Source organism: Eucyclogobius newberryi, unplaced genomic scaffold (assembly GCF_026437365.1).
Source record: "Eucyclogobius newberryi isolate DKJ021-1_F unplaced genomic scaffold, fEucNew1.0.hap1 SCAF_14, whole genome shotgun sequence".
NCBI classification, from domain to species: domain Eukaryota; kingdom Metazoa; phylum Chordata; class Actinopteri; order Gobiiformes; family Gobiidae; genus Eucyclogobius; species Eucyclogobius newberryi.
In genome coordinates, this window is record NW_027315768.1 from 27,408,943 (window position 1) to 27,433,582 (window position 24,640).

The following is a 24,640-nucleotide window of genomic DNA, read 5'->3' on the forward strand; positions in this document are numbered from 1 at the left end:
GTGTAATCAAACAACAGAAATGTACTGCCGCTGCGTAGTGGAGGGGAGCATTTAATAAACAGAACCCTGCCTGCGTATTCCTGTAGGGACCTGGGCACGTCTCCTCTTACTCAAAAAAAAAAAGAGATTTCAGAACGACCCCATTCTGCTTGCAGGGTATTCTGAGGCCCTTGTAGTTTCCCTGTAGGCACTGATGATTCACCGTGATACTTCAATTTGGCAGGGCAATCTGCAGGGAACGCCAGACTCACTTTTTCTTTCTTTTTGCTGTGGTTTTTCCTCATGTTTTCTTTTGTTACCCCCAAAGCCCCTCGGGTAATACGCAGGTAGGGTGTTCCCCCAGAAGATGCACCCCGCGAGCATCCAGAGTGACATGTTTCTTAATCCATTGGTTTGGCTTTGCAGTGTGTGCAACGAGTGGCAAGTGAACGCTTCAGAACAGTGGATCTGAATGCAATTATATAACAGCAATAACCCAAGTACTTGGAGTCCTGAACGTGTACGCAATGTATTCTGACACGTATTAAAACTACAGCTACAGTATAATTAAAGCACTGTACACTTTGTTGCACTGTACACAATTCAGTGAATGCGTTTTACAGTTTGGTTGAGTCTCAGGAGGGTCAGAATACAACAAAAGCAGCAGTTTTAGAGATGATATTAAGACTGCAGGCTATTTTCATCTTCTCTATTCTGTATTAAGATGTTTTTCAAAAATCTTTGCACACTTTTTGGTTGAAAATACAGTATGCAGCTGCAAAACCATCTTAAAAATGTAAAGTGAATAATGTCGGTGTAATCCCTCATTCGTCCAGGCGTGTTCCATAGTAGAAAAAGCTTCAGTTGTAGTCATCTGGACTCAGTTTGAAAAAATAGACGTTTCGACTCTCATCCAAGAGTCATTGTCAATAACAGAATTTAGGTCGAGAACTCCGATATTAATACTGTTCTGTGGTAAGACCCGCCCATTGGGAGGAGCCTTCCTGAAGTAGAAAGAGAAACTCCCCCTTGTATCTACCGAGCTAGCCTATTCAGATTCGGATGCTAATCAGGTACTCAGGGTGGTTGAGCCAGGGTCTCACAAAGACAAAGAGGATTCTAATAGCCCATTAAAATTCTGAATAGGCTAGCTCGGTAGACAATGACTCTTGGATGAGAGTCGAAACGTCTATTTTTTCAAACTGAGTCCAGATGACTACAACTGAAGCTTTTTCTACTATAAAGTGAATAATGTCCGTGGAATTGTCTGGGTCTTTACACTTGGATTTGTTTGATTGCTTTGCTTTTTTGTCCAGAGGTTTTCTCAATACCCCACCATTTTTTTAAATACAGCACAGTGTTTGAAAATGAAGGCTGTGGGATACGAAAGGGTCTGCAGAGCTCAAAGCAGCACGGCAGGGTGTATACAGAGTTGCACAATCACTGCATCAAAATTTGGACTAGACTTGGACTAGACCAGGCTTAAAACGGGATAAACATAAACATTATAGGCTCAAACTGGTCCAAAACCAGCACCAAACCAGGACAGACACATGTGAACGCACACTTAGAATAGCAACAGTCTGAATAATGCTGAAGGGAAATATTTACTGTGCATTTCTTCAGCAAGATTGAAGCGCTGAGCTATTGGCTTGGCTTTATAGACCACAAAACTGGAAAGTATTGGACATTTACCCCCCTCATGTTTCTGATTTGACAATTCAGCTAAATGCTATCAAGTGCCTGTCCGAGGAAAACATGCAAAGTTGGAGAAGACGAGAATAATTGCATGTGGACTCGTCAATTCAACATCCATTGCACTCCAATCTCAGCTGCATCTTCTGTTTCTGTTCTGATTGTCTCTGAAATGACAAATGATACGCAAAAGCAGCAGAAGAAACCACGACACACACTTTGCATTCACTGAAACCCTTGAATATGAATTTAATGACGGCTCCAAACCCTGACACTGACGTCTCTGCGCTGACAGAACCGCTTATACGTCTCCTCCTCGAATTAAAACAAAAAAAACCTTGGAAAAACATGACAAGTGCTTTAGCCTCCACATCTGTTCTGCACATTCCGCTCACACAAACACGCTAATCCGCGGTTTATACACAGCACCGCCACTCCCAAAGCCTGTGGCGCGCTTCCTCTGGCGCGATAAGCCTGTTTACCTGCCTGACGCGCACCTCCTCCTCCCTGCGCGCATCACCTCCTCCTCCTCCTCCTCCTCCTCCCTGCGCGCATCACCTCCTCCTCCTCCTCCTCCTCCCTGCGCGCATCACCTCCTCCTCCTCCTCCTCCTCCTCCTCCCTGCGCGCATCACCTCCTCCTCCTCCTCCTCCTCCCTGCGCGCATCTCCTCCTCCTCCTCCTCCCTGCGCGCATCACCTCCTCCTCCTCCTCCTCCTCCTCCTCCTCCTCCCTGCGCGCATCACCTCCTCCTCCTCCTCCTCCCTGCGCGCATCACCTCCTCCTCCTCCTCCTCCCTGCGCGCATCACCTCCTCCTCCTCCTCCTCCCTGCGCGCATCACCTCCTCCTCCTCCTCCTCCCAGCGCGCATCACCTCCTCCTCCTCCTCCTCCCTGCGCGCATCACCTCCTCCTCCTCCTCCTCCCAGCGCGCATCACCTCCTCCTCCTCCCTGCGCGCCCCTCGCTCTAAGTAGGCAGATTAGGTGGTCCGCAAAGCCTGTAGGAAGGCACTTATTTAGAAATATATGAAAGGGCAAAGCGAGCCAACGCCTAATGACCGATGCCGTGTCAGAGGAGCGCCCTTGGGCCCTTCATCATTTTCGTAGAGAGGCAGAGAGGCAGAGAGAAGGCCCCTCGTCCTCTGCGTAACCCTCATTATACCTGAGCTAATGTTGGACGATGAGGATGCGCGAGTGTCTGTGCCCGTCCGTTCCTCTCCATGGCAACCCCTCTGGCTTTTACGCACAGATGAGAGGCGCGCGTTCTGCTTGTAAAACACCACGGGCCTTTGTTCTGTGTGAAGTGCTTGCTGTAACCATCACTTGATATTTATTTTTGAATGAATATTGCTTTTGATATTGTTCAAATGGTAATAAATCGGGTCTAAATTGGTAAAATATGATGTTACCAGTTAGTACTCCGTGTGTGTGTGTGTGTGTGTGTGTGTGTGTGTGTGTGTGTGTGTGTGTGTGTGTGTGTGTGTGTGTGTGTGTGTGTGTGTGTGTGTGTGTGTGTGTGTGTGTGTGTGTGTGTGTGTGTGTGTGTGTGTGTGTGTGTGTGTGTGTGTGTGTGTGTGTGTGTGTGTGTGTGTGTGTGTGTGTGTGTGTGTGTGTGTGTGTGTGTGTGTGTGTGTGTGTGTGTGTGTGTGTGTGTGTGTGTGTGTGTGTGTGTGTGTGTGTGTGTGTGTGTGTGTGTGTGTGTGTGTGTGTGTGTGTGTGTGTGTGTGTGTGTGTGTGTGTGTGTGTGTGTGTGTGTGAAGCACTTTGAATTGCCTTGTGTACAAACGGTGCTCTGTAAATAAACTTGTCTTGTCTTGCCGTACCAAGATTAAAAACCAGTTCCAAACTCAATTTTAACCAGGATTAAGCTTGGATTTACAGGTGCACTGCAGGGTACAGCAACTGCTTCTCTCTAGATACTTTTTTCTTCCATCGGATTAAAGTTTGTTTGTTTGTTGTCGTCGTACGCTTTGGGAAATGTATGACATCAAACAAGCATTGGTCTGTGAGAGGAAATAAAGGTATGTTGAGTTAAATAAGATGCTATCCCAAGATCCCAGATGTTATTAAGATGTTATTCCAACTTATAGTTTTTTAAAAATGGACTTCCTGATTGTAATCATGACATCACACTAGGCAATTCCTCATCTGATATCCAGCAGCCATGTTGTACACTGAGCCAAAACTCCTCTAATGGCACAGAAATGATTATTTGACGACATATATTGACATTAAAGGTGGAATGGATGATTTTTTTCAGCAATTTTTTTTTATCATATTTCCTCTTGGCGTGGATAAATCATTTGTCCTGCCACGTATCAATCATAAAACGCACCTACCGCTCACCTGCAGCCGCGTCAGGCTCGTCCCCACGTTTCCGCCTGCCTAAGCGCATGGATCTATCATAATATAGTTCCCTCAGTGTACGGGGCAAAATGAAGACGGAGAAAGACAGTTCGAGCTGACGCAGAAGTGGACAGAAATCTACGGGAGACGAGAGATGCGATGCGATCCGTTGCGCTAATAAACAAACACACGTGTGTGTTGTATCAGTCCACACGGGGGAGTGGCATGCGCACTTCCACCTGAGTTCTCAAATCGCCGAAAAATCGTCCATTGAGCCTTTAATATACAATAACGAGGTGAGAAAACTGTCTAGTGGGATGTCATTCATAAATCTGCTCTACTGCTGTCATTTTGAACTGATTTTTAAACTATTCTTCACAAACTGCTATGAATCTGCTATTTTATCTATAGTTGTTTTTATTGTACATCAATGCCTTGAATTAAACAAATTACTGTCGGCAACTATTCTTTTCTATGCACTGATTTCTGTCCCGTGTGTAACTGACTACCAACAAAAGTATCAGTAGTTTTAAACCACCTTTATAAGTCGGCTGACAAAACTGTAACATCAGGCGCTCCTTTCATCCATGATGTGCATTTAACAATTTGTCATCCAGAACAAAAGCGATGAAACACATTTAATGACTAAACTAATCCATAGCAGTGGCACAGGTACTGCAGTGTACTATTTTGTACAGAAAACGTCACGTGTTTATAATGACACTTAATGATGCCTTTGTGCACCTTTAACACGCATGTGAACTGGCTAATTGTTTATTGGAGTGTAATGTTCAATGGTCATATTACAGTGAATGAACACGCTCATTATCATCTAATGAACACATACATATGCATGTGCTTCTGTATGCATACACCTGATGCTATAATGGGCTCTAATTACAGCTTTGATAAGAGGGGGTTTCATATAGTAACAGCCAAAAGAAAGAAAGATTTAACCTAAAAAGGAAAATGTTTTCAAAGATTTTTTTTTAGCAATAAAAACACCTTTAATTGTATAAAAGCAATGTTGAGAATTTTAATGCCATACTGTGGAACAAATACAACGTCTCCATGGGGAAAAGCACGTCCCACCAGAAGAGTTACATAGTTTAATAAATAATAAATAGTATCATTATATAATGGGCCAAACATGGAGCAACCAAAGTGCAAGTCTTTCTGTTCCTCACTGGTCTGACCATGAGCCATTTCAAAGAGGAAGGTTTTAAGCCTGGTCTTAAATGAAGAGACTGTGTCGGCCTCTTTAACATGGCCCGGAGCTGATTCCATAACACAGAAAACGCTCGACCTCCCACTGTGCTTTTAGAGACTCTTGGGACCACCAGAAATCCAGTATTTTGAGAGCAAAGTGCTCTGTTTGGATGATATGGTACAATAACATCTTTGAGGCAGGATGGGGCCATGTCAGGAGGAGGATTTTAAATTTAACTCTAGGGAGTCAGTGAAGAGACTCGAGCACCGACGTAATGTGCCTCTTCTTTTAGTTCCTATATTTTGAACCAGTTGAAAGTTTTTTATGGAGTTTTTAGGACATGCTGCGAGCAGAGAGTTAGTCATCTAATCCAGACATAACAAACTCATGGATATGTTTTTCAGCATCGCTTTCAGGCAAGATCTTGTCTAATTTTAGCAATATTGTATTTTTAAAAAAAGTGCTGTGAATGAGAGCTCTTGGTCAAATGAACTTCAAGGTTTCTTACAGTAGAACTGGAGGCTACACTGACATCGTTAGTGAGACACATTTAGGGTCTTGTGCAACAACCTCAGGGTCGTTTTTATATCCTTCTGTCCACTTGATCAGAAGTACTGGAAAACAAAGCACAAAAATACTGGAAAAACAAAATAATAAGATAATAACTATTTGGTTGCACTGGGCATGGACCTATGCAATTATAATTCTATAAATACTTCATGGATTATGATTAGGTCATCGACGGCACACTTTGCATATATTGAAGCTGTACTAGACATTTCACATATTTGTTGAGAAACCTGATTTCTTTATCAATATGTTTTTGATGTGATTTAAGCGGTTGCTTCCACAACGCATTGATTTATTTCCTTCAGTTTAAATAGTTGTGGTTCTATGCTTCATCCGCACAGATTGTACACATCGAGCCCTTTGTTTACATAGACTCGGTCCCTATACAGGTGCATGCTCCCTCTTATGTCGGAATCAGAGTGTAATTACCAAAGCCCGTTCCTCTGTGGTTATCTTGATTAAATCGTCGGGAGTAGAATAACAAATACTTCTGTGCACTGCATTGAATCCGGTGACGTCCCATTTATATTCACTTAAGCTGTAGTTTATGCTGTAAACATCACCGGTCCCACAGCAGACAACAATGAGCTGAAGTACACACTTCCCAGTGAATACCTGGTGACACAGCATTTTATGTATCTTTATAAAATGTTCAAAATATGAAATATAAAGTAATATATAAAACAACAAACGATGACAACACTCAATTTAAACTTCTTTTTTTTTTTTTTTTTTTTAGATTAGATTCAACTTTATTGTCATTGCACAGAGTACAGGTACTAAGACAACGAAATGCAGTTAGCATCAAGCAGAAGGGCAAAACAGCAGTTAAAGTGCAGAGTATGTAAAGTGAATCAGTAAGTAAATACAGAATGTACAGTAGGGGGCAGTATGGGGCAGTATGGGGTATGAGCAGTAAAAGTAGAAACTGACAGAAGAAGGTGGTTTGTAGATATGTAACAAGGAGGACTGGCAGCAGTAGAGGGAGGTGCAGATGATGAGTAAGAAGAGATGAAGAAGATTACACAGAAGGGAGAAGAGGGAAGTGAGAGCTGTCTCTGACGAGGCTGCGCGCCCTCCGCAGACACCTCTTGCTCTGGACAGTCTCAATGGAGGGGAGTGAGGAACCTGTGATACGTTGGGCGGTTTTCACCACCCTCTGGAGTGACTTCCGGTCCGCAGCAGAGCAGCTGCCATACCATACTGAGACACAGTTGGTAAGGATGCTCTCGATGGTGCAGCGGTAAAAGTTCACCAAGATCAGAGGAGACAGATGGGCCTTCTTCCACCTCCTCAGGAAGAAGAGACGCTGGTGTGCCTTCTTGACCAGGGTTGAGGTGTTGAGAGACCAAGAGAGATCCTCGGAGAGACGCTGAGCCGCGCGTTGTGCACGCGCCGCCACTGATCCATGATTGTAGAATTGAAAATAATCATTTAAAAAAAAGTAAATAGAAAATCATTTGATAACAATTCTGTAGTAAAGTACCAGCATTTCTTCTTTACTGAGTGGCGCAGTTGTGATCTTTAACATTGGAATTAAAAGCGCACTCACTTTTCTGATGTGTGAGGAATGTATTAATTTCAATTTTCTATTGCTCAAAAAAAATAGCAACACAACAGATCAAACAATCATTTTTGGGAATAAGCGGTAGAAAATGGATGGATGGATGGATAGAGACATGACCTCCATATGACCTTTGCCTGAGAGCGCCCCCTGCCTGTCTCCAGAAAACCACAGATCTGACCTCTAACTTTGCCCGTGAGCGCCCCCTGCCTGCCTCCAGAAAAGTGAAGCATCTTCATGTGGCTTTTTATGCTCATAACTTTCATGAATTAAGCAACACAAACACCGGTACATTTGGTTGATATTTTATGACAGCCAGTGCAAACCTTTTTAAATTAGTTTTCACAGTATTCAGTATATTTAGCATTCATACTTTTCTGCAAAAGAGTCTCTGCAGTCAAAGAGGATGAATCTAAACTGCACCTGTTGGTCACGTTTTACTTGGACTAATCTGTCCACTATGTCCAGCGTGTCCAGCACAAAAACAAAACCAACATAAAGTCCAAACACTCACAACCTCTAACGTCATACAAGCAAATACAACAACAATGCATATTATCTTTCTATGAAGTCGCTGGAAACGTAGTCTAAAGATGGATTTACCTTTAACATGTGCTAACTTGGTAATCCTTAACCACCGTGCGCTTTCCATCGCGCGTTATGTCCGACGCCAACGACGGCGCGGTGCACGAGGTTAGTCACTCGCCGTTATGTTCGCCAAAACACAAAGTCAAAACCACTGTTTACTTTTTAACTTCCACCTCTTTCACAATGTCACGGCAGCTCCCGGGCCAAGACAGATTAAACTGTACGAGCGCCATAATTACCCGCCTCATGTTTTTCTTGGCAGTTTGTCCACTCGCAGCCACCGTAGATCATAACTCATGTCGGGGGCGAGCGGCTTGAAAGCGGTGATTCATTTGAGGCTATTTTAATGAGAGCAGCGGGACGCCCGGCAGGTGCTGTTCACGTATCTCCACGGGCCAGTAGCCGCATCACAAGGCTGTAGTTATTTGACAGCTCGTGACAAGAAAGCCATTGAAATAAAATGGATTTGTATGGAGTGGGTGTGGTCACAGTTATGCAATGTAAGAAATGCTTTGTCGCTCAGCAGGAGATCGACCGCATTCAAACAGTGTAAGTCATTTTATTTCTGACACCTTTTGTGGGAAATTTCCCTGTACTGCAATGTGATTGGAATATTGTAAATTGCAGATATTTCCTGGACGTTTAACTCTAGAAAACTTTAATGTGGATAAGTCAAAGTTGGAAGGACTTGAACTTGGAATAAAAGCAGTTTTGAGTAGTTTTGTCTTGTGATTATTTTAGTACGTCTGTGTGATATTTTATTATTTAAATCAAAACTATCTCAGAATACCATTACGATAGATCTAATTATCTAGGTCTAAATCAGGCATGTCCAAACTACGGCCCGGGGGCCAAATGCGGCCCTTAGACCAATTTTTGTTGGCCCTCTGGCTTCCTGCTAAGTTGGCCCAAACAACAAATAGAAGTACTTTTACTGTAAAATTGGAAAAATTCAAGCTTTTTTGATGTTATAGCAACCTAATAATAATGTTCCAAGTCTCATCAAAACTATGTCAAATGCAAAACTTCAAACTTCACTTTTCAAATTTGACATTGTCGGGTTGTTTGTGGCCCTTTGCTCCGTATAAGTTTCAAAATGCGGCCCTCAGTGAAAAAAGTTTGGACACCCCTGGTCTAAATGATCAAAGACAAAATAATCATCTGCACCCAGTAATTTTTTTTTATAGATGGTCGTTTTAAAAAGTTACAGAAGAGATTGATAAAGGTGTCCCGAATGTCCAGTTGCTTGAAAAAGTAGTGCAGTAAAAATGTCCTGCAGTGCACCTCAGAGCAGTGTCCAGCGATGATCAAATGTTTTGCTCTGGTCCAGTCGCCCGAGGCTTTTGCCATATGCTTTTATGTCAAATCCTTCATCGTTTTTTGACTTGATACAGAGGTTATTCCTGCCACCAATACGCTTCATTGGTACAATTTATTAAGTAAATGCATTGGCTCATGTCTTGAAAAAATATTTTGTAAGTGGCCGATGTGTGTTTGCTACTTTACCGAAGTTAGATAAAGACAAAATCATATTAAAAAGGCCCGCAGCAAACTTCAACAAGTATTCACGTACATTATGTCAAAAATCTCCATTAGTTCTGCCAAAAACTGAAGCTCCTACCGTGCTGTTTTGCACTGAGCACATCCTTTGTTCAGACCCCCTCGTTGCTGGATATAAATTGTGTAGCGCAGGTAAAAAGGTAAGAACTCAGCGTGGGGCTTTGGAGGCAGTGCTTCGTTGTAATGATTCACCAAGTGTGAGAAAAGACGAAACCGCTCTATTAATACATTTGTGATGAAAATGTACATTGTGTTCAAGTTAAGAAAAATAGGTTTTGTATTTTGAGGGTCTAAGGACAGGGGAGACATTTGTCTAAGGACACTGGAGGCTGGGACATTGCCAAGTCCCTATGAACATTGTTTAATCTGTTTTTCACTGTCGCCCTCCGAGACGACTGCTGTTGTGATTTTGGGCGTTACAAAAATAAATTGAATGGAATTGAGGTGTCATTCTCACAAATCAAACACAGTGACGGCAGCGACACACGTTTGATGCTATGTTTTTATAGTGTGTATATACACTATGTAAGTTTTATTCCTCCCGTATGAGACAAATATGTTATGTTAGAGACTTCTGACATTATCCATCCCGGATGCCGTCTTCATCAGCATCTCCACCGTCCTGGTTTTTCACCAGTATTGGCAGGTGGAATAGAGGTTGGCACTACACTGGGAGCTCTCCCGCTAAAACCAGTCCTGATCCAGCAGTTATCAGGGTGTTCCAAGGTTTTTTTTGTTTACTTTTTATACTGGCTTGGCTAATGCATCTTTATGGGTTTTGCACATTTGAAACTAAAATTGCAGCTTTCCATGGAAACTGTTGTTATTCATCCCGAGCTCTATAAACACTTTGAAAAGCATGAATGTTTAAAATATTTTAAAATGTCTCTTGCACTCGACATTAGCCAATCCAATGAAACATGTATTTAATAATGAATTAGCTTGACATACAATGGCCTTTGTCTCTCATGTTTGTGTGTAAAACATTTGTACCACCTTCAGTATTGATTCGCTCACATCTTTCCTTTGATAATCATCACACTGGACATACATGAACTTTAAACTCACGAAGGGTTCTTCCATTTTTACCCGTCATTCTTTGTGCAATAGTTGATTTATGCCAGGCAAAATACAACACTCTGCATTGTTTGATTCTTGCCCTTTAAGAACATCTATTGTACTTCTTTTGCATGTGCCGGTCTTACCAACCACCAAGGGATTATTTTAATTTTAGCGCTGTCAATTGCGATGCTAATCAGCTGGATTTCTCCCTCTCATTTCGGTTGCTAGTTGGACGCCCTTTTGTGCACTTAGCCGCTAATCTCCCTCAGGTATTCAACCGGGCCCGTTGTAAGCAGCGGATTTGCATACGGGGTGCTGTGAAACTGGAAAATTAGGTGGCAATTACTCAACAACACACACAGAAGCTTTGAAAAGGGTTCGCAAGATCTACTCAGGTAAGTCTCCAAGGAGCTTGATCAAAGAAAAGGCAAGATCCTGCTGTTGTTTCCCCATTGTATGTATAATGACTCATCTTTAAATGAATATGAAATGCATTTCTATGACGGTGACCCGAGTGCGTATGAGGCTTGCGATTGTAACATCCGTATTTATCCCAAGTTCTGTGTCGTGCTGGGCTACACCACAGGGAAATGGGAAGTGTAGCGACGCCGCTTTGGGACAATGCAGGGTTCAAGTTGGACGATTACCAGTTAATTGCCAGGCTAACACTTAAGAGGATGGTTGGGCGGTAAATGTGTATTGACCTGTCATTTAAACAAGAAAGCAATTTGCTCCTCAATGAGAAACAGAAATCGTTAAATTAGCGTGTATTTTGTTTTGTTGCAGTAATCGTTGTGCAAACTGCAAACGAGTGTGAGACATGAGTGAAAATGTTGGCTTGTATTGTTGCTTCCAACTGACGCAACTCCATTCAACCATTTCAATTCTTGGACCTTTATGTGTGAGGTTTACTCTGTTTGTTTCCCTTGTGTCACTTTGTGTCTGCGTCTACAAAACTGCGCTCGATACGTGAATTCTTTAGCAATTTTTGACTGGTGTAGCATATTAAGGCTACCCCAAATAAATTGTCTGTTTGCTGTAACCCGACCCAACATTTTTCAAGTGGGTCGGACGGTAGGCAAATTCATATTTTTTTTACTTCGAAGGCAAAAAAAAGATAAAAAATTGCAATTTTTTGTCTCAGAGTGACCACCAGGGGTCAGGCTTCAACAGTCAATGACGGAAAACGTCTATCAACCCGATCAGGAGACTAAATCTCACGATTTTAAGATATTTCAATCGATTTTTTTGTACGTCCTTTATTTTGTTAGCGAAGGCGAGCGGGGGGAACATGCGGGGGACACGGGCGCCGCCATGTTTGTTGTGATGACGCTGCTGGGCGTGTTTCAATCCCAGAATGCATTGCACCGTGATAGAGCGTGGCATGTACTATGGACACTTCAGTGGCGCCGACAGTGTCAAACCAACTTGTCAAAGGCAATTTAGCAACTCTTGCGCGCAATCTGTTTTGTTACAAATACATGTGGAGGACCCAAACTGAAGATGCGGTATCAGTCTTTTGGGATGAAAAATAGGCTTATTAGCATGTCTAAAATATTTGACGTGGCTATTTAGGAAAGCCCGGTCGGCGAGTCGGCGAAATAATTGAAAAATAAAAAGATTTTGACGTTTTTGCAACAAAATGCTGATATTTTGTTTTCAGTCGGCTAGTTTCGTATCGGTTCGGTCGGGGTACGGCAAACAGGCATATTATTTTGCTCAGCCTAATTAATAAATGAATTAGCACATTTATAAATTCGTTCATGTTTAGTTTTAGTCAACCAAATGTATTATCAAGCCTTTTATTACCACTTCTTCCTCGGTCGTTGAGTGTGTGTGTTGTCTGATTGTTTCTTTGATGGAAAAGGGCATCGGGTGTGGCTCGTGGTCCAGTGGATAGCACATATGCTTGTCATATAAAGTGAATGTTAAATTAGCGCTGTCCTGTCCAGATAAAGCCTACAGGCCAAAACAAGCCTTTAAAAAAGTAGAAGGGCATTGGATCTTGTGTCGACTGTATTTCCTCAAAAGCATTGAACGGTTGGTCAAATATTCCTGTTCTCTCTTTTAAGCAAAACAAATGAAAATAAATATTCTTAAAAGGGCATTTTATGTGTGTACGTGAAGAGCGCATGTTCCAAGTTCTGTTTGTTCATGATTTAAAAAGAAAATCCGTCTTACCTGGATCAAACTTCACAATCGCATTCAAGGAAAAAATGTTTCAAGGGTTTTTGGAGGATGAGAGCGGGAAGGACATGCAGGAAATTGTCAGAGCTGGAGTCAAACTCACAACCCTTCAGCCGGTTGCCTGGCATGCGTGCTATCCACTCAACCCTGGAGCTCCACAAACACATTTTAAATACAAATTCTAGAAAAATAGAACACTCCTTAGCGATTACGCAAACTCGTTTTAAACACAAACTAATTCTCACTAATTCTCCTTTTGCCATTCATCCCCACAGTTCCGCTCAGAGCCACGGCGACCTTCACAAAGTCCCGTCACTGCACCTGTTGTTGTCATAAAGTCGTTTCATTCCCGCCTTTAAAAATGTGTATCACCATATGTCGCAAACACATTAGAGTCCTGCTGAGTCCTTTGTTCTTGTTTACTACGACACGCTTTCACAGTCGCTGCATGTCTTATTCAAATGAGTCGACGCAAGGTGAGGAAGCTGGCAAACACGGCACACGCATCACAAATGGAGATGTTCTGAGTAGCTTTATTTACACACAAGTCTGCAATAACCCATCAGGCAGCTGGAATGAGCGAACGGGCAATGCAGCGGCGACGGAAAACACGGAAAAAACCACAGAGGTTAATAGTTTGGGTTGATTTATATTTACAGAACGTGCTCATTTCAAAGCGGATGATTCGATTGAAGTTTCTTGTCTGTACTTTAGATTGCGCTGGCCTCTAAACTGTGAGCGTTTTGCATTATGGAGCTAAAACATTGTTTTATTCGAGATATATTCACCCAAAACGCTCCAAAATACTTAGTCGATGCTGCTGCACAGGCTGTTCAGCGCAGGGCAGTATTTTTTGGATTGACGCCGTCTGAAATTGTCAGGTATTGCCAGACTTTATCACCTCCATCATCTCTGCCATCTTGTTTTTTATGACTTTGGCAGGTGGCACAGAGGTTGGCAGAGTGCTGGGAGCCCTCCTGCTAAAAACACTCCTCATTCAAGAGTGACATTAGATTTCATGGTTTGTGTTGACTTTATTGCCCTCCTTCTTTCCTCTTTCCTGACACTTCCTCTTGGGATTTCTGGGTTCAAAACTTATGCTTAACTTTCAGATTGATAGATGGATTATAGATATATTTAAAGAGCGTTTTCAGGCCATGTGCACGATTGCCAAAGTCCTCCAGGTAAAGACAAGCGTCCATTGCCCGATTTTGTCCGTCTGCAATGAAAGACTGGGCCTACTGATCGTGGGGAAAATGGAGTCGTAGCTCAAAAACCTAGAACCGTAGTACGACCAAAGCAAGATAGATTGATCTGAAGTGCGTTTGATATTGTGGAGTCTTGGTCACTCTTGCTGTGTCTACGATCGATCTCTGTCAAATGTTTCCAACTGTAAACACGAGCGCGGTCGGTTACAACAGAAGAGCTCAGCCATGAGAGCTTATTCCCCTTTTGAACATTACGAATTCAGAGCGTTCCAACTGAATTAACTAATATATGTAAACGATTTGGCTATTGATGATCTGTAGACTAAAGAAATGTAACGGTGAAACATATTTATCTGTTGAATATCAGGATATTGTTGGATTTAACTAACATTTACATTGTTCGTGCGGTGAATAACCACTCAAAACGACTATTTATGGTTATTATTGTTCCAGAGCAGGTTCCACGTCAGAAATTCCCAGTTACCGGGTTACCTGGGACGCACCATTAAGTACAATTGTACAAAATACACACTTACTGTTCCCTAAGCAGTTGCTCAATGTTACCACTAAAGGTCATCTTGAAACTTTTGATCACAGCAAGAAAAGAAATCCATATTTTTCCCCACAAAGTTCTTGACATACAGTAGCAGCTCTCCTCTTTTTGTCTGAGCCAGCGTTGACTTCATATTTGGCCTCAAACTCAGCGGACTGTGACATTTCTATTTTAAAGTTCACTGAAATTATGTTTCGTTCCAATCACTGAATACTTCTGTTGCTGCTGCTGCTGCTGCGTCCACTGCTAATCACAGGACACACATCCCACACACTGGTTTATTGCACCATCCCAAATGTCATGTCTTTCCTCTTTCACCAGACCACAAACAGTATGTGTATTCACCTTTTGTACACACACATATAATTCGACTGTGGAAAGCGGTAACTAGGTGAACAAATGGGTAAGTTAGGCTTTCCATGTAGGACCTTTCTGATTTCTGAACACATTTTCCCTTGATGGCTTTTTGACAGTATATAATTTTACCAAAATCTCCAATATGTTTTAAGAATATGTATTTATTGTTGACAGACTAAATAACAAAACCCACTTCCCTTGTGCGACAGAAAGATGGGTGTAATCAAACATGCCAACGTCTCACCACCAATTTACTGTTTACACTTACTTTTTATTCTTCCTTTTCATGCAAATTCAACATCTATATATTCCTAAAAGTACTATAATGTTTATCCTTATTCATTAAAGCAATTACACGTCATATCAAGCCACAGAAAGGCAATTTTCCATCACAAGCAATTTAAGTCAAACGCAGCGTCTCACAAAACACGAGAAAAAGATGTTAAGAGTCGAAACTGTTTTGCTGTGCCTAACATCACTTCCAGTACAAGCGAACGGGTTTTTAGCAAAAATCAAAACAAGTCCTTTGGCAATAAAACGTATCGACCGCGCAAAAGAGGCAGCGCCGACTATTTAGAGAAACAGCACAGGTTTGTCAATGACTGTAGAATGGGTTGCTGACTGGCTTAATGGGCTGCTTCAATCATTTAACCAAGCGCCACAGTGTTCTCCGCTGACATTGCTGTAGGTGTCACGCTTTTTGAAACAAACACGGCAGCTAACGAGTTAACGGAGAATTGGAAAAAAACAACAACAACAACACAAATGACTGAAAACCCCCGTATACTTCGAAGACTGAACGGCATGAATCTAAGTCCAGAGAGCGGGATGTAATGCTTCTGAAAGGTACAATTATATTCGTCTGCGTTTGTGCGGTAACGACTGAATGATCAAAAAACATCTGAGAAATGAACCCTTTTTTCCTGCATTTCACTGGGAACAGGGCTGGTTTTCTGGGTTAGAGAAGTTCAATTATATTTAAGCTTAAAATGAAAGGCCAGTCTTGTTTTAGCATATTCCAGCGCTGTGCTTTACTGACTAACACTCAAGCTGGTTCCCTCTCGTAGCTCAATCAGTGCCTCTCTCCAGGTAATCTCTTCAATTCATCTGAGAAACTCTGTTGACGGTCACTACATAACTACATAACTTCTGCCCCTCCAGCGTTTCTCTCGTCCGCCTCACACGCCGTAAAACTGCGACATAACCTCGTGAATCCCAGCTCCTCGCAGCAGGTCGTCCACTGATTAAAACCACGGCTGCAAATGAAAGAGAAAAGATTGGAAGTGAGTTTGGCAGCTCGGCCACGCGACTGTATTTCAGCGGTGAACCGGGCGGGGCCGGCGGGGGGGCAGAGCATGCGGCTGTGTAATTGTAAACATCTGATTAAAGAGGCGGCGTGTGGTACAGACGGAGCCCGAGACGATCCTGTGAACAATGATGGAGGATATTTCACTGGATTAGATGGATAATTGGAATAATTGCTTTGTTTGGTGAGGCAGGAGAAAGGAAATGAGCCAGACTTATAGACTAATAATGTCCTCATTTGTTTTGAGACAATAACGGAGACGGAAAGGAAAAGGTATAATTCTTCTTGTTTCACGTCTGTCGAAGGAGCGCTGTTCTTGAAATGTTCATTATATGCATTTCTGTGTATAGAACTGGTGAATATGTATAGCTTATTTAAAGGCTAATTGTGTGCTGTTCACTTATAACTTAATCATTATCTAATGTCCCAATAATCACATTTTGCAAGTAAGACAGTGTGTGGGAATCTAAACTGAGAGAGAAAATACCTAAATATTCAGACTAGTAAAACATATATAAAACACAGAGACTTTATAAAGCCCCATTCCCGGGTCAAATAAACGGTACAGTTTGAGCTTCAATTAACACCGTTCACACATGAGTGCCAGAGCATGGCTGTGCACCATTCACATTGCTGGAATACACGGGCCTAAAATCACCTACCGTAATGCAGCCAAAGCACTTAAAACTGCAGACATTAGTTGAAAAAGAAGTTTAGAAGATAAAGTCATTGACCAGGGACAGCTGCCGATAGCATAACAAACATGGTGACAGGTGAAGAACTTTTGTTTAAACGCAAAAAACAAACTTTCCAGCATCTCGGTGAGTCAGAGGAGCGTGTGTTTGCAGCGAAACGAAGACGCCAGACAACACAACAAGAGCAAACATACATTTGAAGAAGAGAGAACAAAGAAGAAAGACACTATTTCATTTTTGGTTCTGATACAAAGCATTGATTTCTTTGTCGGACCAATTCCCCCCCATTGTGTGTTTAGTAAAAAAAACAAAGTTAAGTTTGATGGTTCCACTGTAACTTGTGTGAAATCATCACCATGGCATGGCGGTTGCCATGGGAATAGAAGTGTTCATGTACAAGACAGCACCGGCAGTTTTACGCCTTTATTCACATATAGGCCGACTCGGCACTAATCCCAGGTATTTTATTAGGTCTTGACAGAAGATATTGCCAGATAAAAAATGCAGGTAATTCAGTTACAGCTTCATTCACACATGTCAGTGCTCTGGCAAAATGCCAGGTAAACTCCTGTGTCAGTTAGATGTGTGATTTGTGTATAGAAGCTGTTAGCCGCCGCCGCCGCCACCACCGCCACCGCGTTCCAAACATGAAGTGAGCCTGGGCATGAAGTGACTCTTTCAGGTTTGACTCGTATTCACTTTCTATTGAGACATCTGCACCTCTGTCTTTGTGACTGCTGCTGTCAGATTCACCGTTGTTATTGTTTTAAAAAGCCCTACATGATCCAGGTGGTTTTTATTTCTCTATTGTCTACGTAAATCATGATATGAACAAAAGTAACTGACCAATCAGGTGCCTTCTTTCCTTAAAGTCTGCTCTAGCTCGCACAAACAAAAGGTTTGACTAACTAACCCTTGCTAAGCTCCCTTCCTCGCTCCTGATCTGCAGTTGCCATGAAACGGACACCCGGATTTCAAAATATGGAACTCGGCCCCACACATTAGCCGCTTAAGCTGCTAGCCATGACTGGCTTCAACTGGCTGCAGTGTGGCAACACTACAGCCAGTTCTATTTACAGTCTATGATGAAAACAAACATAACATCATTCAATTGTATTATATGCAATATTGTATGATTATTGCAATTCTTCATTCGTCCAGGAGTGATCCGTTGTAGAAAAACAATAATGGTTTCAGCTGAAACTCACAGTGTAACTCACAGGGCTTACGTGGAATAGGATAATAAGTATAAGTAGTATCCGTAGTATAATACAATAACGTATTATTATACAATAATGTATAATTATTATAATGTAGGCTGAGAGTTCTGCTGCTGTGGTTGTGTAGAAACAAAGGAAAGAAAGTTTGATTATCACAGCTTAAATGATTGACCCAAACACTGATGTAAAATGAATGCACTAACATCATAGACACTATTAGCCCTGAAATATCTCTCTAAAACATAAACTTTCTTCATGTAGAACATTTCAAGTTACATTCCCTTGATCACTACTACCACAAAGTGCATTTTGAGTGAAGCATTTCTAAACACACCTCTTTAAAGCTTCTTCTTACGTGAAGGTGGACCACAAACAAATAAAATGAAAACATCTCCAAGGCCCTTTACACAGACTCTGCTTATGTCTTTGCTTGGCAGCGTCGAAGTGTTCTCCCAAAGCTGAACAGAAGGGGAATAAGACGAAGAACATCTTTAGTTTTCTGTTTGCGATGATGGATAGTCCAGACTCGGTGCCATGATGTGTGTCTGTGGGATTGCCTTGTTGTGACCATTGAATCCTCCCATCGATTCCAAGCCCTTCTCCACTAAGGCACTAATAAGACACTTGGCATTTTCCCTTTGCGCGAGCTTAGTCCCTTTGAGCGCCTTCTCTCCTCTCTCCTCGCAGTTATTAAAATGTTTTGGTGTGTACGTGCCTCTCTCCAGGTCTGCCCATATGCCATTGTGTGCGACCGTATTAAGCTTGCCTTACCTCAGCTTTGCATGCGTGCCTCTACATACTGTATTCACACAAATATGAGGAGAACAAATATCACTTTAAAAACTACACATAGCCACGATGGAATAAGGTCTCAGAGATGTTGTAGCGTCTAAATCCGACTGGGTTTGAGGTCGTTCCTGTGGAGATTTGGAGAGGAGAAAAGATTAGTTGCATTGTTGGTGGTGAGATTAGCTCAGGCAGATGGAGCAGTTCTTCAAGTTTGGAAGAGAAAGGAGCAAATTAGCAGAGGGCTCAAGGCGAAGTTCACTCTTAACTTTTTTAAACCTTTCTTTTTCTTCCCACACAAGATGATGCAAGACGATGCTGTATCTGTGAGTCCAAAACCATAACTTAAAGGCTCAATGGACGATTTTTCGGCGATTTGAGAACTCAGGTGGAAGTGCACATGCCACTCCCCCGTGTGGACTGATACAACACACACATGCGTTTGTTTATTAGCGCAACGGATCGCATCGCATCTCTCGTCTCCCGTAGATTTCAGTCTACTTATGAGTCAGCTCGAACTGTCTTTCTCCGTCTTCATTTTGCCCCGTACACTGAGGGAACTATATTATGATAGATCCATGCGCTTAGGCACGTGGAAACGTGGGGACGAGCCGCACGCGGCTGCAGGTGAGAGATAGGTGTGTTTTATGATTGACACGTGGCAGGACTAATCGGCCGTCCACGCCACGAGGAAATAAGACTCAGATTTGGACCAAAAAAATCGTCCATTCAACCTTTAATTTGAAACACAGCAGTGCAGCAAGTTGGAAATGTTTGACACTTATCTCCACTTTCTGTTAAATGAATTGACAGTTGAAATCTGACACTATTTTCACACTAATTCAGTTTCAACTAATTTCACACTAACTTGTTCCTGAAATGTTACAGTGTTGAACAAGTTTTACAGAGCGCTTGGATAAGAGCTATACCAACTTTATGATCCATGTGATTCTAATGCAGAGCCTTGTTACTGCATGTGTTTAAATGGAAAAATAATTACCGTACTTTTCAGACTTTACGCAGTTACTTTTCCCCCCCCACGCTTTGAACCCTGCGGCCATTACAACGGTGCGTCTAATTTTTAGGTTTTACTGGCTAACGGCCACCGGGGGCAGTCTAGCAGGAAGCGCAGGCGTTTAGCACACAGTAGAAGAAGACGTCAGGGGACACATCATGTTTTCTATATCTTAAGCTTCCATTGTTTTATTACAATCTAGGGTTGCCAACTACCTCAACCCCAAATGAGGGACACTTTCTTCCAGGCGCCAACAGCTGACCAACAATAATGGAAATTACAAGGTTTTATTAGCCATAGCATAAACCTACTAATTTCAGTGTAATTTTGGCAAACCACTACTGTATTATTATTACATTATTAAAGTTTCTCTCAAATGTCATTTTAGCATTAGACTATAACCAAATGCTGCAGACACTGAAAAGCTTTAGGCCTAATGATGTGGTTTAAGTGACGTTCCCATGGGGTGGTGTGTGACAAGAAGACGTCGCGGACACTGTTCTGTACTTTTCGAAGATGTTTAATACAGATAACAGCATCAGATAACAGGACAGCAGAAAACAGCGCCCGGGTCTCCGATGATCAGGGACCCCCCTCTCTGGGCGCACCTCCCTTATATACTGAAGACGCACAAAGACCGATAAACAATATCTGACAGGTATGACCCTATTCATGTACCAACGGATTAGCCAATGAGAGAACAAGATGTAAAGGTATCCTTATTTGGGTAGCACCAGGGGAAAGTTACTGAAATGAGGTCATGCGTGTGTGTGCCGATGTTCAAACCTATTATATATATATATATATATATATATATATATATATATATATATATATATATATATATATATATATATATATATATATATATATATATATATCTCCTTTTTCGGCTTATAGCTTCGCCTGTTGTACTCCTAGCAATAAATTACAACAGGCCTCAGTACTCCTAACACCTTGTAGAAGAGTTAAACAAACCGAGTGGGATGGAGAGAACGGAATGTACAGTTTAGATACTTCACTAAACCAACCATTGCCAAACAAATTTATCCCAGTTCTGAGCAGTACATGGGAGGCCATATCATATTGAAGGGGGGAAAAGACAGACATTTATGTATGTTATATATTAACATTTTATTATAACTCTGACATTTAAGTTTTTAAAACCTGTCATTTAACGTGTGTAGAACTTTTTCTTATTATCCATCTGTCTTCAGTTTTTCTCTCCTACATAAATTGTATTGGCGTTGCTATCCTGACCTGTTTCTGTTGTTTCTTACTACTGTACCGTGTCTCTGTCGTTATCCTCAGTTGTCTGTGTCTTTGCAGCCTGTTTCATGGACCTCCTCTTACCCTGCAGTAAATGACAGAAACAAATCATTATTAGTTTGAGAAATACTGCCCCAAACCTATGAGGTTATGTGTGGGCGCCTCGGTTTCAACGCGCTTCACATTCTGTTTCCTTCTCTGGATATGAATAATAGTTGATTGCTGGCAGAGGCAGTCAGAGAGCGAGGACAGACCAGGTATTTCAGTTCAATGAATCTGACCTCGGATCGGCTGCTGCGCGCTGATTGGCTGAGACGCGCGTCTGTCACGGTAATTCCAGGAGGTGGAGCTCTGAGAGGCCGTGGAGCATGTTTAAAGGCTGATAACAACACAAATAACGCATATATTTGCATTTTGTTGACCAACATTTTTAATTAAAAACAGAAAAAGTGAGTGCTTCAGAGATTTTTCTACATAAACATCTTAAAACAGTTGCTCCTCAAGGACAAGGCTCAATAGCTAGGAACAGTGAAAGCAACTTTATAAGTGCTTTGATAAAATAAAAGCAGTCAAATAAGTCTGAGGCACTCACTGAGGCAAAAGTCCAACTAATTCAATTTGGACATAAAGACCACAAGATAAAGAGTTGGTTTGAGATTTGGGTAAACTGTGAGTTTAATCTGCTTTTTCATCGATAAATACACTTTTTACAAGTAGTTTTCTGTATAAATATGTGTAATTGCATAAACTGCTGCATCTCGTTAGTGCAGTTTGGGTCCAATATACTGTACCGTCAGATTATAAAGATACTTTAGAAGAGTTTTTACTAGCCTGGCATTTTATTAGTCGACTACAGCCCTATATTGTGGGGCACAAACTATTACTTATATCATTTCTTTTTATTGGCTTTTCATCCAATTTTAAAATGTTTAGGAAATATCATTCAGCCCTTTTCCTCTTTTCTTTTTCTTTTTTTAATTGGTGCTCTTACAATAAGACTCTTACTCTTACAATATAGTGAAGCAAAAGTTTTCCCGAACCAGAAAGAAAGTCTTTAATAAACTTAATTGCAGACTATTCATTGTGTGGCAGGAAACTCAAAATATGTTCAAGCAGTGAATAGTTTCTCAGCTGTAGCCTGCTGCCATAACTCTCCACACAAATCCAGACCGAGCCAATCCATTGTATCTCGCACCAGTGAATTACAGCAGCACCACACTAGCCTCCTGCCCGCGTGTCTCAATACCCCTGACCTAAAGGTGCAATAAATTCTCCGTAGTGAAAAAACATGACAAACACGGTCCCTTTAAATGCTCTATTTTCTCTACACCAGGTGTCAGGAAGAATTGATGTCTTACTTTGGTGTGCCACAAATTACCCCAGGAGAGGCGACCAGCCCCTCTCCGACAGACAGAGAGGCTTGTGCTGTCCCAATGGGCTTGTCCCATACAGAGTCGTGTGTGTGTGTGTGTGTGTGTGTGTGTGTGTGAGCTCCTCAGGCTTATATTGGGGCCGTGTTCATATCTTTGTGTCTGTCTTTTGTGCGCTTTGGCGAACGTAAGTACAGATGTTTCGGTCATTGCCTCGTCCTGCGCTCGTGTCGTAAATGCCTGTACCTCTGGGCGATCCGTGCTTTTGTCATACTTAAGACCCGATTACGCAGCAACAGGCTTGCACTGGGCTGGTTTGTGGTGTATTTAAAGGCTGCACCAAATGACTAGTCTCAAACTTGATAATCAAAATGTTTCTAAATGATATGTCATTAACCCAACGCTCTTATAGTCACACTAAGAAATCAATCATCATCTAAACCAATATCCAAGTACTAATATTTCGGGGGGTTTTCTTTGCAAATGCGGTGTACCGATTTATTTATGTTGAAGATGTATTCATGAATATACATTTTGCAGACACAAGTTAATCAATTAAGTGCAACTAATGAAATATTGAAATAATATACTAATTGTGTATTTTGAATAATTGTTTTCTGAGCTAAACAGAGATTTCAAAACCTGCCAAGAACAGAGAAAAGAGGTTTTAGGACTCGGGCAAAGCAAGACACAAGAAACTAGCAAAATTTGGGTTTTAATGAAACAGATAAAAAACAATTCTTTAGCTTAATTTTGGTCAACTTTGTTTTAAACTTGATATTCACAAGCCTTTTTCAATTGCTTGCTGCATTCTAAATAAAATAACACATCATTCCTTTATTTATTTTCAAAAATTGTAACTCTTAAGTTCATTACATCCACTTTGCTCTATATTTACATCACACTTATCTTAGCATTTGTATTTTTCCCCCTGCCCCATCTCAAACTAAAACCGCTTTCTGAAACATCCTCTGAAACCCCACCGTAAGGCGTAATGCAAACAAATAGAAACATACAAGTGTAGTATCTATTTTTGTTGATTGTTGGACACTGTAACCCGCCATACGTCTCATGCTCCACGCACAGGGGTCCTGCCTGTGCACACTGTGCGCTCTGGGCTTCATTACCTGACAAAGATGGAGACATCACAGAGCAGAGCAGCCGAGCAGAGAAGAGCTGCTCTCTGGAGGCACAACACATCCAAACTAGCCCCCAAACCACATCCCACGTCTCCTCACACCTGACCCACCTCACACACATATTTCCCAGTACAACAAGGCCATCGCCGGGGCATTTCAGGATTCATTTGGAGATTGGGAAATGGGATTAAGATGTTACGGAGCGATACAAGTGACTCTATTTGCAAGACAGAGGTGGTGACAGCTGAGCTAGAGCAATGAAAAATAAAAAGTTTATTTAACCTCCGCCATGTGTGTAAAACGTGTTAGGAATGACATGTAATCACTACTATTACCCCTTTATCACAGTGTGGTTTTCAAAAAGTAGTAGGAGTTTCTATGAGATTGAATTTGTAGTTTTATTCCAAAAAAGTTAATGCTTGACATGGATAATGTGTAGGCTAACCTGCTATTACGCTTTTGAAAAAGTAGTCGTTTTCTCTGTATGTTTTTTTTTTATTTTTATTAAATTGGAAGTGTTCTTTGTTTTTTTCCCAAAATTTTATTAAAGCGGGGGCACCTAATTTCAAATGTTGTAAGGACCTTTAGAACAGCTTTTTCAGACTGTAATTGAGAAAATACTTCATAATTATGCAGACAGAACACAAAGTGTGTAATGCGTTTTAAACTGCCAGTAATTTAAAAGAATAAAGCCTTTTATTGAGTGCCAACCCTTGAACTTCTTTATATAAGGAAGCTGAAGTCAAGGGCACTTGGGAGACTATTCAGATTAGATTCTACTCATGTTTTCTTTTTTATATTTTTAATACTACATTACCAGGATTTTGCTGATGTATCCCAGCTCAGTTTAGTTGAATTTTAGTTTCTCCTCAGCCCTCACCACATAATACATTTTTTAAACTTGACCAACAGTGTAGAAGAGTGTTTTTCAGAATAGCATAACACCTTTGCTCTCCTGCTAG